This window comes from Leptidea sinapis, chromosome 40, assembly GCF_905404315.1.
Source record: "Leptidea sinapis chromosome 40, ilLepSina1.1, whole genome shotgun sequence".
In the NCBI taxonomy this organism is placed as follows: Eukaryota; Metazoa; Arthropoda; class Insecta; order Lepidoptera; family Pieridae; genus Leptidea; species Leptidea sinapis.
In genome coordinates this window covers 2494-15793 of record NC_066304.1, presented here as the reverse complement: position 1 = coordinate 15793, position 13300 = coordinate 2494, and the positions used below count along the sequence as shown (strand labels likewise).

General features: G+C 43.2%; 1 long non-coding RNA gene across 1 annotated transcript; it reads left to right on the top strand.

Moving 5' to 3' along the window:
* The first annotated feature begins 9591 nt into the window (after positions 1–9591).
* On the top strand, positions 9592–10961 carry LOC126976377 (uncharacterized). The gene is made up of 2 exons (XR_007731900.1): positions 9592–9805; positions 10661–10961. It is a non-coding gene; the product is annotated as an uncharacterized LOC126976377 (long non-coding RNA).
* The last annotated feature ends 2339 nt before the right edge of the window (positions 10962–13300 follow it).

Sequence of the window (13300 nt, the reverse complement as noted above, 5' to 3'; positions counted from 1 at the left end):
ATAGTCTCCGGAGAGGAGCCCGAGAAGACGAGCACTACGTCGTCGGCGAAGGCTTGCACGCGTAGGCCCTCTTCCTCGAGGGCGCCCAGCAACGGATCAATCAGGAGGTTCCAGAATATGGGCCCCCCAATCGATCCCTGAACGCACCCCTTGGTTGTGGGCCTCACGCACTCGGCGCCCGCATAACGAATAATGACCTCGCGGTCATTGAGGTAACTGCACACGGTGGAGTACAGATTCCGGGGGCATTTCCTGGCGGCCAGCTGATGTTTAATAGCTGGCCACCAGGCGCTGTCGAATGCCCCCTCTATGTCTAGAGACACCATCAATACTACCCTCTTTGCCCTGACCTCAGCTCTGATGTGCTCGATCAAGGCAAAGAGGGCATCTTCAGTGCTCCGCTGTGGCATAAAACCGAATTGGCCCGGGTTAATCGTCGGCAGTACGTGCCACTTTATCCGGCGTACCATCATCTTTTCCAAAGTCTTACCGTGGACTGACAAAAGTCCAATCGGACGGTAAGACTTTGGATGATGGTAGTCGGATTTCCCCGGTTTGGGAAGTGTCACGACTGCCGCACGCTTCCAGGGCTTCGGGAAGTATCCCACAGCGAGGCACCTGTTGGCTATCTCTAGGAAGAGCCGTTCATCTGCCTCAATGCTTTTTGCACTGATGTCTGCCGTAAACGCATCCGATCCAGGAGCTTTGCGAGCACTGAAGTCATGAACCGCCTCCCTGAGTTCCGCAATGGTGAAGGGCGGATCATCCGCTGCACAGGCTAACTCGCACAGCGGATGGTCCGCTCCCCTCCTTATTGCAGAATGTACGGGAGTGTCATCCTCCAGCCTGTCGTCCGGGAAGAACGTAGCTGCAAGGAGTTCTGCACTTTGCTTGGGATCAAGGGTCACTCCGTCTCTCACAAGAAGTTTGTCTTCTTGCTTTTTCGAGCTTTGACGGAGGACTCTGTAGATTCCGTCCCACAGGCTTTCGCCTGTTTGCGCGGTACAGTACTCCTTCCAGCTATGGGTCTGCGCCGCTTGCGCGGCAGACTCATATTTCTCCCTAGCTTCTAGGTACTGTCGAATGACGAATTCCCTCCTTGTTGGGGCCGCGCAGCGTATGCGTCTCTTTTTAGTGACCGCATCTCGCTGCAGGACCCGAAGTTCGGAGGTCATCCATGGAGGTTCATACTTCAGTGTTCGGTTCAGCTTTGGGATCGCGGCCTCACACGCTTGTCGGACCGCCTCCTGGTATTCGAGGACAACGTTTTCGATGTCCTCGGGGGCGGTTATGGCCGACACTCTTTCCACTCGGATTTGGCGGCTTTCGAACTGTAGGATAAGTTCCTTTCGGAACTTATCCCAGTTTGCCTTTCGCGTGTTATATATCCGAGTGGTTGGTGCTGGGCCGGGTGCTTTCGCACGACCAGCGCGGAGGCCTATCCTTAGAGCGTTGTGATCGGAGCTTACCATAGCGGGGTCCACCCACCAGGATTCCATCCTTGGCAGGATACTTTGGCTGCACACCGTAATGTCGACTCTGCTTGTGCAAAGCCGACCTCCTCGAACCACTTGGAAGGTGGGTTCGGTTCCAGTATTAAGGATGTGCAGCTGATGATCATCAAAGTATCCAGCCAATTCAGCTCCCCGGTGATCCTCGTCCGTGCTACCCCACCATGGGCTCCACGCGTTGAAGTCACCTCCGATCACAACACTCAAGGTTCCCAGCTTGGATCGGACGCTGGACAGACGTTCCAGGTATGGATCCAGGGGTTTGTCCCCTTCCAGGTAAGCGGACACTATTCCAAGTGTCCAGTCGGAGAACTCTATGGTGATTGCCACTATGTTCTCCGACTGGAGGCTCAGGTCACACCTTACCTGGAGGTCTTTATCAAAGACCGCTATTGCGGCCTTTGCGGGGTTGGTCCTAGTTATCCCCTGGTCCATTTGATAGACGCGAACCCCTGGGTATCGCTTCAAGGCACCTTGACTACCTGTATAGGGTTCCTGCAGCAGTGCCAGGCTTACCTTCTGGCTGACAGCTTCTGCCATCAGCTCATCGGTTGCCAATCGCTTCCGCTGCAGGTTTACCTGTATCATGTGCCTTGAAGCAGCATCCCTGGGCCCGCGACCTCCTGGATTTATCACCGCGGTGCCCTCAGCAGTAGCTCACGCCAAGGCGGGCAATGGCATCCCATTTCCGCCTCACCGGACAGTCACTGCTGAACGCACCGTGGTCCGTCTTGTCCAGCTTAGCGTGACGGCAGTTAATGCAGCTGGGCGGCTCCCCCACGACATAGTCGGGGCATTCACTCCTGACGTGTGGTCCCCCGCAGTGACTGCAAAGGTCAGTCGACTCTTTGCAGTGGCGCCGCCCGTGCCCAAAGGCTAAACACTTTGAGCACTGGATGAGCGGCGAGAAGTCCTCCACCTTCGACCTCTTGAGATCAAGGTGGACAGACCCCCCGTCGACCATGCGACGCCACAGCTGAGGGGCCACCCGCAGGATCACATGTGCGAGGTGCGGGTTTCGGCACCTGCGGCGGAAACATGTTTCCATTTTCTGGTGGTCCTTTTGGAGGCCTGTGAATAGCTCTTTGTTTTGGGCCTTTAGGGCCGCGGTGACCTCATCGTCCTTTAGGCAAGAGAGCACGTCCCTGATGATTATCATCGGGTCCCTCCCCCTCGCCTCCTGAACTTTGAGGCCCGAATTTGCCCCAAGCCGCTTCTTCACAGCCTCCACCTCACTCTTTGTGCCGCAGGTTAGCACCACCTTCTTATTCCGGACTTTGCGGACACTGTCCACCTTTGTACCGGTCTTTGTCGGATCGACGGCCACTCTAATCTTGGTGACAACATTGTCACTAGTGTCCTCTGGCGAGTCACTAGTTACCATGATTGAGTGGCCGGACTTAGCCGGCACTTTGGCAGCCATCGCCGCGTAAGAAAGTGATGCTTGAGCCTGTACTGGCTCCTCCAGGAGCTTTGATGACTTTGCTCCCAGAGCTCGCACCTCCGCAAGCATGTCCGTTGCCTCCCTACGCATGGATTTCAGTTCTTCCACCAGGGAGCCCAGCTGCAGGGGGGGTGGAGAGGGGCTGGCCTTGATGTTGTCGATCTGTTTGATAACATCAAACTCGACCACACGACGGAGTGCCTCCAGCTCCTTCCGCAACTCCGCCGTTTGCCCCCCCACATCCGCCCTATCCAACCGGTGCGTCAGGAGCACTATCTGCTCCGCGTGGCTGGACTCCCTCCTGGAGATATCCTCTGCGTGCCTCTTCTTTAAATTTTCGACCTCTAATTGGAGGTCACGCCGCACACTGTTTACTTGCAGTGTGGCCTCATACAAAAAATTGAGACCTTCGATCACCGATATTTTGATCGATCCTTTTATATTGCCGGATTTTTCCAGGTCGTCCTTCGCCCGCTGGTAAATCCGGTTGGCGTCCTTTAAGAGAGCGGAAGTGGGGCTCTCGGGTCCCCTGGCGCTGCTAGATCGTCCACCGGATGGCGGAGTGTGAAAACCCGACCCCGCCTCCCATTGGTGTGCATGCGCCATGGTTGCGCTACCCGGCTTACTACCTGAGCCCGCACCAAACTCGCTCCCAGCAAAGGAGGACACCTCCCCCGCCTCGGACCTGCGGGTGGTTGCTGTTTTGACCTTTCCAGGGTCCGAGGATGGCCGTCGTGTGACCGTTGCTGAAGCAAACGTGTCCCTCTCGCCTGCTCTGATAGATCTCAAAGTCCTGCTGGGCGCTGACATGGCTGATTAAACAATTAAAACGATGACAAGTAAAACAATTAAAATATACAATTAATAATATAGCGATAACTCAAATTTAATAGAAGACACAAAAAAATTAAACAATTTATTAATAGACAAAGACAAAAGAAAAAAAAAAAAAATTTTTTTTTTTTTTTTTTTTTTTTTCAAAATGTACAAATTTCACCGTGACCAATAGGTAGAGCTAGGTCTCCCGATTCCGACAAGCCCAAACACGGCTATTCCACGGTGAAATACAAGTCTAAAACAACTGTACAAAAGTAGTAATTTTAAAAAATCTTATAATTAAAAAACAAATAACAATTTTGCAATTCTGCCGGGGCCAATCGAAAGAGCTTCAAATCGCGGCTTAGGCGAGCCCAAACTCGACTACCCTAGCTGCCTTGGTCCCTGATATAGGGCCAAGGGGGGTGAGGTAAACCGGGGGGGGAGGGGGGGGGGGGGAAGGTTTCGTGGGGAACAATATTGGGATAGGGAAGATTTTGTTAGAGGGGGGGGGGGGTAGAGGAGATGACAGTTAATTGGTTGGTAATGACATGTAGGGGGTTACGAATTAGTAGGGTGTAGATTTGGTTGTACCTCAATTGTTGTCCCGCGATTTCGTTGACCTTCGGCGATGTGGTGTGTGACCGGCGTTATAGTTCGGCAGATCCAAATTTTCAAAGTTGTCGTATCATTGGTACGAAGTGCCAAAGTGCGCTAGATGACTGATGGCAGTTGTCACTTGTCAAATATTTTTACAAAACCTCGTGGCTCCGCGTGCTTCCTTCTCCCATACAAAGCCAACGAGGTTATGAATGACACACTTATCTTACGATATCTTCGCAATCCAATGTCCGATTGTTTTCAAATTTGGATTGCTGGACAGGTCTTGATCGGCGCTCCAGGAATTAGCGTTGCGTTTCTTGATCGCTGCAGCGACGACTCGGGGCAGTTGGCTCAAAGTCCAGGCCCTGTAACTTTGGAGCGCGCTGCACAAAACTTTCACAAACACTAATCCTGGTGATTTATAAGCTTACAAAACACTGTACCAAATTTCACAACGAAATAAGCACTTTTTACCACTTAAATTATTTTTTGAAGCGGAGCTATTAGACGACACGATAGTTGGGTCAAAAGTGGGTTAGGTTAGGTTAGGTTAGGTTAGGTTAGGTTAGGTTAGGTTAGGTTAGGTTAGGTTAGGTTAGGTTAGGTTAGGTTAGGTTAGGTTAGGTTAGGTTAGGTTAGGTTAGGTTAGGTTAGGTTAGGTTAGGTTAGGTTAGGTTAGGTTAGGTTAGGTTAGGTTAGGTTAGGTTAGGTTAGGTTAGGTTAGGTTAGGTTAGGTTAGGTTAGGTTAGGTTAGGTTAGGTTAGGTTAGGTTAGGTTAGGTTAGGTTAGGTTAGGTTAGGTTAGGTTAGGTTAGGTTAGGTTAGGTTAGGTTAGGTTAGGTTAGGTTAGGTTAGGTTAGGTTAGGTTAGGTTAGGTTAGGTTAGGTTAGGTTAGGTTAGGTTAGGTTAGGTTAGGTTAGGTTAGGTTAGGTTAGGTTAGGTTAGGTTAGGTTAGGTTAGGTTAGGTTAGGTTAGGTTAGGTTAGGTTAGGTTAGGTTAGGTTAGGTTAGGTTAGGTTAGGTTAGGTTAGGTTAGGTTAGGTTAGGTTAGGTTAGGTTAGGTTAGGTTAGGTTAGGTTAGGTTAGGTTAGGTTAGGTTAGGTTAGGTTAGGTTAGGTTAGGTTAGGTTAGGTTAGGTTAGGTTAGGTTAGGTTAGGTTAGGTTAGGTTAGGTTAGGTTAGGTTAGGTTAGGTTAGGTTAGGTTAGGTTAGGTTAGGTTAGGTTAGGTTAGGTTAGGTTAGGTTAGGTTAGGTTAGGTTAGGTTAGGTTAGGTTAGGTTAGGTTAGGTTAGGTTAGGTTAGGTTAGGTTAGGTTAGGTTAGGTTAGGTTAGGTTAGGTTAGGTTAGGTTAGGTTAGGTTAGGTTAGGTTAGGTTAGGTTAGGTTAGGTTAGGTTAGGTTAGGTTAGGTTAGGTTAGGTTAGGTTAGGTTAGGTTAGGTTTTTTTTTTTTTTTTTTTTTAAATAGACAAGCACCCACCAAGGGATGATGTCTCCCAGTGCTCTCCTCCCATCACGCGGAAGGAATTGTGATCCTGTTTTTGAAATTACCTACATTTTTGTGCTGATCACGTTAAGAATATAGCTAATGTTTATGATACCTTATTCCTTAAGATCTTGCTGATCAATTAATTTTATACAATAGAGTCGCTAACTTGCAAACTTTGTGTCTTACATGATACTTATACATTCATACTGAAATTTGACAATGATTAATATTACAATATATTTACATATACGTAACGTTTTCACTATATAAATATTTAGACAAAAGATATAATACATTTACTAGTAACGAACATTGACAATGACAATAATTTCTAAATGATTAATTGAAAATAAGGGTGCCATTTCGACTTTTTTTTTTTTTTTTTTTTTTTTTTTTTTTTTTTTTTTTTTTTTTTTTTTTTTTTTTTTTTTTTTTTTTTTTTTTTTTTTTTTTTTTTTTTTTTTTTTTTGATTACTTTTATTAATTGTTTTTTTTTTTTATACGTTGCGGCTACCCTAATGAAATACAAAATATAAAGATTATGTATAAATACACAATTTAATTTTTACGTAGGTCTAAAAAAAAATTAATTATGTACATAAAACTTAATATCATCGGCATGGGTATGCTTGCTCCATCTATGAACATAGATGTGATAGCATTTCCGTTAATCCTATTTGTACGATTATAATATAATACATTCTATATGTAATAATATTTAAATATTCTATACTAATATGCATATATATATATATATACATATGGTGAAAGCATAGTTCACTTATATCTAACACAAAAGAGCTTACCCACGTAGCTTACAAGACTATTTACGACGATTCGCTGTTTTAATATATTTAAATTTTGATTATTTATTTATACAGTACTACTAACTATTCAATCACTTGTGTCTCTATTTACTACTATTACAAATTTAAATGTATATTTAACAAATTGGTTTACTTTGCCTTTACTTCCATGAACTGTGATCTATATAAACGTTTCATTTCTTTAAGGAATTGCCTTTAATATACAACGAACAACAATTATTCTTTTAATGATGCTAACACTTTTCACTGAGTTATTATAATATTTATGCTAACGTTATTTATTTAATAATATTAATCATTAATTGGATATAATCAGTTCTTACAACTTAGTGTTTTATGTGATACAGTTAATTAAATACATTATTATTATTGCATTATGCATTAAATTATTTCACAGTTACAACTTAGAAGGCTTGTTTATAAGTATATACAATAAGTATTGTAATATTTAAAATACAATACTATTAACAATTTCAATATCTATTCTACACAATATTTTTAATATAAGTAATTAAATTAATATTACTATAGTGAATAACGACTACTAATATTATTATGATACTAAAATTCCAGTAGGTTACTATAGTATGTGAATTTATGCCATTTCATTACATAGTGATAATAATTAATTAGATTTAATCAGTGCTTTACACTAAATTTTTCACATGATTTATTTGATTAATGTGACTATAAATTTATTACAAGGCAATGACATAGATATTATATTATTATTTTAAAAGATGAACTTACATTTATTTATATTATTTGATAATTAATAGCCCATAATAATTATTAGATTGTTTTAAAAATAAAAACTTTCAACAATATGCAACGCTCATGCGGGCAATCGAATCCCATTTGCGACGGACCGGACATTCGTCACTGAAGGCCCCGTGGTCTGTTCTTTCGAGACCTGCGGCCCGACAATTGGAGCAACACGGCTGTTCTCCCACAAGGTAGTGAGGGCAGTCGTGTCGTAGATGAGGGCCTCCACAGTGGCTGCAGAGGCTGGCAGTCTCTTTGCAATTACGTCGTCCGTGCCCGAAGCCAAGACATCGGGTACATTGGATGACAGGCGAGAAGTCCTCCACGTTTGACCGCTTGAGGTCAATGTGGACAGAACCTTCGGCTGTCAGTCGCTGCCACAGCTTTGGAGCAACTCGCATCACAATGTGGTTAATGTTCGGGTTTCGGTTTCTTCGACGGAACTTAATCTCGATTGACTGCTCTTCTTCGGAGAGCCCGGAAAATATCATTTTGTTTTGGGCCTTTAATGCCCCAAGGACGTCTTCGTCCTTGAGGTCTGCCAGTACGTCTTTAATAATGATAAGTGGATTTCTCCCTTTAGCTTCCTGAAATGTAAGTTCCGGGTTGCTCTTGAGCCTACTAGTTACGAATTCCACCTCCTCCCTCGACGCACATGTCAGAACAACTCGCTGGTTGCGAACTCGGCGGATGCCATCGACCCTTGCTCCGGTTTTGGTGGGATCCACTGCAGTTCGTATTTTGTTCAGAACGTTTTCACTCGTATCAGATGTTGAAGTGCTACTGACAATCAATGAGTGGCTGGGTGTTCTAAGGCCCCTGGCAACTGCTCCCGCATAAGTCAGCGGTACAGCGGCTGCCCGCGGTGCATCCGACATCTGCACTGTTTTTGCGGCGATGCGCTCGATATTTTCATGGATCGTATTACTCTTTGTCTCCAGGGCCTTTACACCTTGCAGGAGCTGGTCTAAATTTTTGAGGGCTTTTACTTCTTCACTTTGACGGGCGTCTAAGAGCTCCCTATTTATTTCCTTCGTTTTTTCTAATTCCCTCTTTACTGCAAGATATTCACTATTGATTTCCTTAATAAAGTCATAAATGTATACCAGGGCATCAGAAATTACCTTCTTGGTTGTTGGTGTGATACTCTTGGACTTGTCAAGCACTTCCATTGCAGCGTTGTAGCGTTCTCTAGCTTTCATCGGCGACGACATGTTTAAAATTTATTTAAATCGTGCACTGTTATTATGTGATGTGAGTGTACTGCACTGTTATTATTTGATGTGTGTGTACTACACTTAATTGTTGCAAAAACAACCTAGAATTTTCTTCTTCAATTCTTCCGGGTGGGATAACTTCACGTGGGATGCTCCGATCTCCACGCTTTAAACGGCTTCAGAATGATTTTGTTAAGCGCTTTCTGAAAAGGTATTGCACGATCCGCTACTTCTCCGGGAACACTAATCACGTGCCACGTGGTTTTCGGAAAAATCCTTATTATATTGTCGCGCGTGGCCGGAAATTTCTGTTTATGGTATCAAAATCTTTGTTTAAATGAGACCTAACGATAAATAAATTTAAATAAGTACGTTACCCCTTTACTTTTTGTGTGGTTCACTTTTTCACTAATTGTAACCTAAACAACACGATTTTTTACACTTTTTCTCACTTTTTACACTGCGATCTTCAAACAAATTATATCATTGGATTCACCACTTTGAAACACGTCAATTGATATACAGCAACACTATGTACGCATCAAAAATACCACCTCTAAGATTTTTCAACTGCGGAGCGATCCGATTTAGCTGTTAACACGACCGTGATCAGACTGCGACTGGGTTAGGTTAGGTTAGGTTAGGTTAGGTTAGGTTAGGTTAGGTTAGGTTAGGTTAGGTTAGGTTAGGTTAGGTTAGGTTAGGTTAGGTTAGGTTAGGTTAGGTTAGGTTAGGTTAGGTTAGGTTAGGTTAGGTTAGGTTAGGTTAGGTTAGGTTAGGTTAGGTTAGGTTAGGTTAGGTTAGGTTAGGTTAGGTTAGGTTAGGTTAGGTTAGGTTAGGTTAGGTTAGGTTAGGTTAGGTTAGGTTAGGTTAGGTTAGGTTAGGTTAGGTTAGGTTAGGTTAGGTTAGGTTAGGTTAGGTTAGGTTAGGTTAGGTTAGGTTAGGTTAGGTTAGGTTAGGTTAGGTTAGGTTAGGTTAGGTTAGGTTAGGTTAGGTTAGGTTAGGTTAGGTTAGGTTAGGTTAGGTTAGGTTAGGTTAGGTTAGGTTAGGTTAGGTTAGGTTAGGTTAGGTTAGGTTAGGTTAGGTTAGGTTAGGTTAGGTTAGGTTAGGTTAGGATAGGTTAGGTTAGGTTAGGTTAGGTTAGGTTAGGTTAGGTTAGGTTAGGTTAGGTTAGGTTAGGTTAGGTTAGGTTAGGTTAGGTTAGGTTAGGTTAGGTTAGGTTAGGTTAGGTTAGGTTAGGTTAGGTTAGGTTAGGTTAGGTTAGGTTAGGTTAGGTTAGGTTAGGTTAGGTTAGGTTAGGTTAGGTTAGGTTAGGTTAGGTTAGGTTAGGTTAGGTTAGGTTAGGTTAGGTTAGGTTAGGTTAGGTTAGGTTAGGTTAGGTTAGGTTAGGTTAGGTTAGGTTAGGTTAGGTTAGGTTAGGTTAGGTTAGGTTAGGTTAGGTTAGGTTAGGTTAGGTTAGGTTAGGTTAGGTTAGGTTAGGTTAGGTTAGGTTAGGTTAGGTTAGGTTAGGTTAGGTTAGGTTAGGTTAGGTTAGGTTAGGTTAGGTTAGGTTAGGTTAGGTTAGGTTAGGTTAGGTTAGGTTAGGTTAGGTTAGGTTAGGTTAGGTTAGGTTAGGTTAGGTTAGGTTAGGTTAGGTTAGGTTAGGTTAGGTTAGGTTAGGTTAGGTTAGGTTAGGTTAGGTTAGGTTAGGTTAGGTTAGGTTAGGTTAGGTTAGGTTAGGTTAGGTTAGGTTAGGTTAGGTTAGGTTAGGTTAGGTTAGGTTAGGTTAGGTTAGGTTAGGTTAGGTTAGGTTAGGTTAGGTTAGGTTAGGTTAGGTTAGGTTAGGTTAGGTTAGGTTAGGTTAGGTTAGGTTAGGTTAGGTTAGGTTAGGTTAGGTTAGGTTAGGTTAGGTTAGGTTAGGTTAGGTTAGGTTAGGTTAGGTTAGGTTAGGTTAGGTTAGGTTAGGTTAGGTTAGGTTAGGTTAGGTTAGGTTAGGTTAGGTTAGGTTAGGTTAGGATAGGTTAGGTTAGGTTAGGTTAGGTTAGGTTAGGTTAGGTTAGGTTAGGTTAGGTTAGGTTAGGTTAGGTTAGGTTAGGTTAGGTTAGGTTAGGTTAGGTTAGGTTAGGTTAGGTTAGGTTAGGTTAGGTTAGGTTAGGTTAGGTTAGGTTAGGTTAGGTTAGGTTAGGTTAGGTTAGGTTAGGTTAGGTTAGGTTAGGTTAGGTTAGGTTAGGTTAGGTTAGGTTAGGTTAGGTTAGGTTAGGTTAGGTTAGGTTAGGTTAGGTTAGGTTAGGTTAGGTTAGGCTAGGTTAGGTTAGGTTAGGTTAGGTTAGGTTAGGTTAGGTTAGGTTAGGTTAGGTTAGGTTAGGTTAGGTTAGGTTAGGTTAGGTTAGGTTAGGTTAGGTTAGGTTAGGTTAGGTTAGGTTAGGTTAGGTTAGGTTAGGTTAGGTTAGGTTAGGTTAGGTTAGGTTAGGTTAGGTTAGGTTAGGTTAGGTTAGGTTAGGTTAGGTTAGGTTAGGTTAGGTTAGGTTAGGTTAGGTTAGGTTAGGTTAGGTTAGGTTAGGTTAGGTTAGGTTAGGTTAGGTTAGGTTAGGTTAGGTTAGGTTAGGTTAGGTTAGGTTAGGTTAGGTTAGGTTAGGTTAGGTTAGGTTAGGTTAGGTTAGGTTAGGTTAGGTTAGGTTAGGTTAGGTTAGGTTAGGTTAGGTTAGGTTAGGTTAGGTTAGGTTAGGTTAGGTTAGATTAGGTTAGGTTAGGTTAGGTTAGGTTAGGTTAGGTTAGGTTAGGTTAGGTTAGGTTAGGTTAGGTTAGGTTAGGTTAGGTTAGGTTAGGTTAGGTTAGGTTAGGTTAGGTTAGGTTAGGTTAGGTTAGGTTAGGTTAGGTTAGGTTAGGTTAGGTTAGGTTAGGTTAGGTTAGGTTAGGTTAGGTTAGGTTAGGTTAGGTTAGGTTAGGTTAGGTTAGGTTAGGTTAGGTTAGGTTAGGTTAGGTTAGGTTAGGTTAGGTTAGGTTAGGTTAGGTTAGGTTAGGTTAGGTTAGGTTAGGTTAGGTTAGGTTAGGTTAGGTTAGGTTAGGTTAGGTTAGGTTAGGTTAGGTTAGGTTAGGTTAGGTTAGGTTAGGTTAGGTTAGGTTAGGTTAGGTTAGGTTAGGTTAGGTTAGGTTAGGTTAGGTTAGGTTAGGTTAGGTTAGGTTAGGTTAGGTTAGGTTAGGTTAGGTTAGGTTAGGTTAGGTTAGGTTAGGTTAGATTAGGTTAGGTTAGGTTAGGTTAGGTTAGGTTAGGTTAGGTTAGGTTAGGTTAGGTTAGGTTAGGTTAGGTTAGGTTAGGTTAGGTTAGGTTAGGTTAGGTTAGGTTAGGTTAGGTTAGGTTAGGTTAGGTTAGGTTAGGTTAGGTTAGGTTAGGTTAGGTTAGGTTAGGTTAGGTTAGGTTAGGTTAGGTTAGGTTAGGTTAGGTTAGGTTAGGTTAGGTTAGGTTAGGTTAGGTTAGGTTAGGTTAGGTTAGGTTAGGTTAGGTTAGGTTAGGTTAGGTTAGGTTAGGTTAGGTTAGGTTAGGTTAGGTTAGGTTAGGTTAGGTTAGGTTAGGTTAGGTTAGGTTAGGTTAGGTTAGGTTAGGTTAGGTTAGGTTAGGTTAGGTTAGGTTAGGTTAGGTTAGGTTAGGTTAGGTTAGGTTAGGTTAGGTTAGGTTAGGTTAGGTTAGGTTAGGTTAGGTTAGGTTAGGTTAGGTTAGGTTAGGTTAGGTTAGGTTAGGTTAGGTTAGGTTAGGTTAGGTTAGGTTAGGTTAGGTTAGGTTAGGTTAGGTTAGGTTAGGTTAGGTTAGGTTAGGTTAGGTTAGGTTAGGTTAGGTTAGGTTAGGTTAGGTTAGGTTAGGTTAGGTTAGGTTAGGTTAGGTTAGGTTAGGTTAGGTTAGGTTAGGTTAGGTTAGGTTAGGTTAGGTTAGGTTAGGTTAGGTTAGGTTAGGTTAGGTTAGGTTAGGTTAGGTTAGGTTAGGTTAGGTTAGGTTAGGTTAGGTTAGGTTAGGTTAGGTTAGGTTAGGTTAGGTTAGGTTAGGTTAGGTTAGGTTAGGTTAGGTTAGGTTAGGTTAGGTTAGGTTAGGTTAGGTTAGGTTAGGTTAGGTTAGGTTAGGTTAGGTTAGGTTAGGTTAGGTTAGGTTAGGTTAGGTTAGGTTAGGTTAGGTTAGGTTAGGTTAGGTTAGGTTAGGTTAGGTTAGGTTAGGTTAGGTTAGGTTAGGTTAGGTTAGGTTAGGTTAGGTTAGGTTAGGTTAGGTTAGGTTAGGTTAGGTTAGGTTAGGTTAGGTTAGGTTAGGTTAGGTTAGATTAGGTTAGGTTAGGTTAGGTTAGGTTAGGTTAGGTTAGGTTAGGTTAGGTTAGGTTAGGTTAGGTTAGGTTAGGTTAGGTTAGGTTAGGTTAGGTTAGGTTAGGTTAGGTTAGGTTAGGTTAGGTTAGGTTAGGTTAGGTTAGGTTAGGTTAGGTTAGGTTAGGTTAGGTTAGGTTAGGTTAGGTTAGGTTAGGTTAGGTTAGGTTAGGTTAGGTTAGGTTAGGTTAGGTTAGGTTAGGTTAGGTTAGGTTAGGTTAGGTTAGGTTAGGTTAGGTTAGGTTAGGTTAGGTTAGGTTAGGTTAGGTTAGGTTAGGTTAGGTTAGGTTAGGTTAGGTTAGGTTAGGTTAGGTTAG